Source organism: Lolium rigidum, chromosome 1 (genome assembly GCF_022539505.1).
Source record: "Lolium rigidum isolate FL_2022 chromosome 1, APGP_CSIRO_Lrig_0.1, whole genome shotgun sequence".
In the NCBI taxonomy this organism is placed as follows: Eukaryota; Viridiplantae; Streptophyta; class Magnoliopsida; order Poales; family Poaceae; genus Lolium; species Lolium rigidum.
Window position 1 is genome coordinate 289,050,208 of NC_061508.1, and position 4,587 is coordinate 289,054,794.

A 4,587-nucleotide genomic window follows, 5' to 3' on the forward strand; every position below is an offset into this window, starting at 1 on the left:
TAGAGCTTTTATTTTAAAAACATGAAACAATTTTGTCAACGGTAGTAATAAAGCATATGAGTTATGTACATTATATCTTACAAGTTGCAAGTCTCATGCATAGTATACTAATAGTGCCCGCACCTTGTCCTAATTAACTTGGACTACCGGATCTTTGCAATGCACATGTTTTGACCAAGTGTCACAATGGGGTACCTCCATGCCGCCTTGTACAAAGGTCTAAGGAGAAAGCTCGCATTTTGGATTTCTCGCTTTTGATTATTCTCAACTTAGACATCCATACCGGGACAACATGGACAACAGATAATGGACTCCTCTTTAATGCATAAGCATGTGGCAACAATTATTATTCTCATATGAGATTGAGGATATGTGTCCAAACTGAAACTTCCACCATGAATCATGGCTTTAGTTAGCGGCCCAAAGTTCTTCTCTAACAATATGCATGCTCCAACCATAAAGGTGGTAGATCTCTCTTGCTTCAGACAAGACGGGCATGCATAGCAACTCACATGATATCCAACAAAGAATAGTTGATGGCGTCCCCGAAACATGGTTATCGCTCAACAAGCAACTTAATAAGAGATAAAGTGCATAAGTACATATTCAATACCACAATAGTTTTTAAGCTATTTGTCCCATGAGCTATATATTGCAAAGGTGAATGATGGAATTTTAAAGGTAGCACTCAAGCAATTTACTTTGGAATGGCGGATAAATACCATGTAGTAGGTAGGTATGGTGGACACAAATGGCATAGTGGTTGGCTCAAGGATTTTGGATGCATGAGAAGTATTTCCTCTCGATACAAGGTTTAGGCTAGCAAGGTTATTTGAAACAAACACAAGGATGAACGGTACAGCAAAACTCACATAAAAGACATATGGTAAACATTATAAGACTCCATACCGTCTTCCTTGTTGTTCAAAACTCAATACTAGATGTTATCTAGACTCTAGAGAAACCAAATATGCAAACCAAATTAGCAAGCTCTAAGTGTTTCTTCATTAATGGGTGCAAAGTATATGATGCAAGAGCTTAAACATGAGCACAACAATTTCCAAGTATCAAATTATCCAAGACATTTTAGAGTTACTACATGTAGCATTTTCCAATTCCAACCATATAACAATTTAACGAAGATGAAACTTCGCCATGAATACTATGAGTAGAGCCTAAGGACATATTTGTCCATATGCTACAGCGGAGCGTGTCTCTCTCCCATAAAGTGAATGCTAGGATCCATTTTATTCAAACAAAACAAAAAACAAAAACAAACCGACGCTCCAAGCAAAGTACATAAGATGTGACGGAATAAAAATATAGTTTCAGGGGAGGAACCTGATAATGTTGTCGATGAAGAAAGGGATGCCTTGGGCATCCCCAAGCTTAGACGCTTGAGTCTTCTTAGAATATGCAGGGGTGAACCACCGGGGCATCCCCAAGCTTAGAGCTTTCACTCTCCTTAATCATATTGCATCATACTCCTCTCTTGATCCTTGAAAACTTCCTCCACACCAAACTCGAAACAACTCATTAGAGGGTTAGTGCATAATAAAAATTCACATGTTCAGAGGTGAAACAATCATTCTTAACACTTCTGGACATTGCATAAAGCTACTGGACATTAATGGATCAAAGAAATTCATCCAACATAGCAAAAGAGGCAATGCGAAATAAAAGACAGAATCTGTCAAAACAGAACAGTCCGTAAAGATGGATTTTATTAGGCCACCAGACTTGCTCAAATGAAAATGCTCAAATTGAATGAAAGTTGCGTACATATCTGAGGATCATGCTCGTAAATTGGCTTAATTTTCTGAGCTACCTACAGGGAGATAGACCCAGATTCGTGACAACAAAGAAATCTGGAACTGCGCAGTAATCCAAATCTAGTACTTACTTTTCTATCAAAGACTTTACTTGGCACAACAAAACATAAAACTAAGATAAGGAGAGGTTGCTACAGTAGTAAACAACTTCCAAGACACAAATATAAAACAAAAATACTGGAGTAAAAACATGGGTTGTCTCCCATAAGCGCTTTTCTTTAACGCCTTTCAGCTAGGCGCAGAAAGTGTATCTCAAGTATTATCGCGAGATGAAACATTGATATCATAAGCTCCCCCATTTGTAGTGGTACTAGGGGCTTTGTCAATTTTAGGCCTATAATAATATTTCTTTGGTTTAGGCACTTTAGAGACATACATAAACTTTTGCTCCTTTCCCACATAAGCTTTCTCTCTAAACTGTAAAGATGAAAAGGTTGAACCCAAGGTTCCCATAGCTTTTTCAAGTTCGCCAATCCTATTAGTTTGATTATCATGGTCAACACAAGTTCCTAGGACACTAATTCTTTCATCAATTCCTCCTAAGGATTTATCAAGTTCATCAGTTTTATCAAGTAATATCTCCAACTTAGTTTCAACACTCGGAAAAATTTTCTCTATGGTTTCTAATTTTTTCATAACATCCTCAAGGGAGGTTTCAATTTTAGTTTCATTAATAGGTGGTATTCCAAATAAACTCTCAATAATGCAGCTAGCTTCTAAAGCGGGAGCGCCTAGGAAGTTACCTCCCGCGAGACAATCAAGAACATATCTATTCCAGCTAGAGATACCAACATAAAAATTCCTGAGTAGGATAGTGGTGGAGTGTTTCTTAGTGCACCTATTATGGGCATCACTAATTCTATACCAAGCATCTTTTAAACATTCTCCCCCTTGTTGCTTAAATGAACGAACTTCAACTTCAGGATTACTCATTTTAATAGTAGTAAATAAAACAAACTAGATAAAGTAAATGCAAGTAAACTAATTTTTTTGTGTTTTTGATATAGCAAACAAGACAGCAAATAAAGTAAAACTAGCAACTAATTTTTTTTTGTTTTGATATAAGTGAAGCAAACAAAGTAGTAAATAAAATAAAGCAAGACAAAAACAAAGTAAAGAGATTGGGAAGTGGAGACTCCCCTTGCAGCGTGTCTTGATCTCCCCGGCAATGGCGCCAGAAATTTGCTTGATGCGTGTAGTTGACACGTCCATTGGGAACCCCAAGAGGAAGGTGTGATGCGCACAGCGGCAAGTTTCCCTCAGTAAGAAACCAAGGTTTAATCGAACCGAGTAGGAGTCAAGAAGCACGTTGAAGGTTGATGGCGGCAGGATGTAGTGCGGCGCAACACCGGAGATTCCGGCGCCAACGTGGAACCTGCACAACACAACCAAAGTACTTTGCCCCAACGAAACAGTGAGGTTGTCAATCTCACCGGCTTGCTGTAACAAAGGATTAACCGTATTGTGTGGAAGATGATTGTTTGCAGAGAAAACAGTAAAAACAAGTATTGCAGCGAGATTTGTATTTCGAGTATTAAAAGAATGGACCGGGGTCCACAGTTCACTAGAGGTGTCTCTCCCATAAGATAAAAGCATGTTGGGTGAACAAATTACAGTCGGGCAATTGACAAATAGAGAGGGCATAACAATGCACATACATGACATGATAAGTATAGTGAGATTTAATTGGGCATTACGACAAAGTACATAGACCGCCATCCAACTGCATCTATGCCTAAAAAGTCCACCTTCAGAGTTATCGTCCGAACCCCTTCCGATATTAAGTTGCAAAGCAACGAGACAATTGCATTAAGTATGGTGCGTAATGTAATCAACAACTACATCCTCGGACATAGCGCCAATGTTTTATCCCTAGTGGCAACAACACAACACAACCTTAGAACTTTCTCATCATCGTCCCAGGTGTCAATGCGGGCATGAACCCACTATCGAGCATAAATACTCCCTTTTGGAGTTAAAAGTAAAAACTTGGCCGAGCCTCTACTAGTAACGGAGAGCATGCAAGATCATAAACAACACATATGTAATAACTTGATAATTAACATGACATGGTATTCTCTATCCATCGGATCCCGACAAACACAACATATAGAATTACGGATAGATGATCTTGATCATGTTAGGCAGCTCACAAGATCCAACAATGAAGCACAATGAGGAGAAGACAACCATCTAGCTACTGCTATGGACCCATAGTCCAGGGGTGAACTACTCACTCATCACTCCGGAGGCGACCATGGCGGTGTAGAGTCCTCCGGGAGATGAATCCCCTCTCCCGACAGGGTGCCGGAGGAGATCTCCGGGATCCCCCGAGATGGGATCGGCGGCGGCGGCGTCTCGGTAAGGTTTTCCGTATCGTGGTTTTTCGCCTCGGGGGTTTCGCGACGGAGGCTTTAAGTAGGCGGAAGGGCGAGTCGGGGGCCCGACGAGGGGCCCACACCATAGGGCGGCGCGGGGCCCCCTTGGCCGCGCCGCCTTGTGGTGTCGCCACCTCGTGGCCCCACTTCGTATGTTCTTCGGTCTTCCGGAAGCTCCGTGGAAAAATAGGCCCCTGGGTCTTCGTTTCGTCCAATTCCGAGAATATTTCGTTACTAGGATTTCGAAACCAAAAACAGCGTGAAAACGAGAACCGGCACTTCGGCATCTTGTTAATAGGTTAGTTCCAGAAAATGCACGAATATGACATAAAGTGTGCATAAAACATGTAGGTATCATCAATAATATGGCATAGAAC